The sequence below is a fragment of the Merops nubicus genome, unplaced genomic scaffold (genome assembly GCF_000691845.1).
Source record: "Merops nubicus isolate BGI_N331 unplaced genomic scaffold, ASM69184v1 scaffold3207, whole genome shotgun sequence".
Lineage (NCBI taxonomy): Eukaryota > Metazoa > Chordata > Aves > Coraciiformes > Meropidae > Merops > Merops nubicus.
Window position 1 is genome coordinate 3713 of NW_008618129.1, and position 1498 is coordinate 5210.

Consider the following 1498-nt stretch of genomic DNA (forward strand, 5'->3'; position numbering starts at 1 on the left):
ATGCTGCGTGCACTAACTGTTGTGTTCTTCAGAGCTGTTCTTCTTGTGCAGCCTTCAGGTGCCTTAGAGAACAGAATCAATAGAACCACTGAGGCTGGAGAAGACCTCTAAGGTCATCGAGCCCAACCATTAACCTAACTACCAAGTCCACATCTGGAAGCCAGTGAAGCTGACACAGATCTCTTGGGTGGAGATGAACTAGAACTTTTGAGTCAGCTTGGGATTGTTCCACAGGTTCAAGTGCTGGGTTCACTACTTGAGCAGTTGTGTTTGCCCGAGATGCTACAGTCTTATTGTAGATGTATGCCAAGAAGTTAACAGGCTTTCTTGGTTACTTTTCATTCATACATGTACAACAACTGTTAAGATTGAAGGTAGCTTTGGCAGGGGGAGTGTGGAGAGTCATGCACCTCTTGTCTGAGAGAGGTATGTCCATCACTTTGCTCTGAAACATGCCTGCCCTTAATTTCAGCAGCATGTCAGCATTTCCTGGACTCCTTAACATCATTATCCCAGTGAAATGAAAGCCATTCCAGCTACACCTACGGCTTAATGCTTTAGAGCAGTATTTCTGCCTATGAATCATGGTTGCTATAGTTTAACAGTAAGAAACAAAAAACCCTGTGAAACTTCTTATGACCTTCAAATATGAATTTCAGGGGTGTGGAAAATGCCTCTGGAATATAAAAGTACTTGAATTATCTGGTCTGATTTCCTTCCTTAAAGTTCTGTCAAACTATTCTTTGATCACAGAGAGAAATGTGGAGAAATGAAAAATAAGATGGCTTTGGTCTTCTCTGTTAAAAAAGCTCTTTATTAGGCTGTGTAGCTGTAAAGAACTTAAGAGAAAATTGATGGCATTTGCATGACACAACTTGAATCCATAATCTTAATTCAGTGATGTGAAAAGCATGTTAATGGCTGGGCTGCAGTCTTCTGCAGTACTGATGGAACCCCAAAAGCAAATAACTTGGTAGTGTTTGTTGGAAGCAATATCTGTCTTGCACCATGATTATAAGTGCTCCTAAACATATGTTCTGCCTCCATAAAACCTTGATGATTATAACCTGTCTGCTTTGGCATATCTGTACATGGTGTAGTCAGCTGCAACCTGTAGATCTGTTTGGCTGCGTTTTCCTGCATGTGGTGGCTGTTACTTTGAAGGGGATGTAGCATCAGCTTCAGGGGGAAAATATTTCAAAAGCCATTGTCTAATTACTTCCAGTAAAACTCACTTTTGCAAAACTCCTTTCAAAAAACATACGTAAGGTTTTTGTGTTGATGGACAAAACCATGTATTTTTTTTATGTTCCCAAGCATTTTTAATGGAGGTGTCAATTTGGGATTTTGCTGACTATGGTATTGAAGCCAGCCTGTGCCTTCTAATAAAATCCCATCCACTTGTAATAAACTGCTAGTTTGTGGAATTTCTGCATAAAATGTTAGCTGTTTCAAGGCATGATTGACTACACATTTCACCTTGATTAACTTGCAGGAA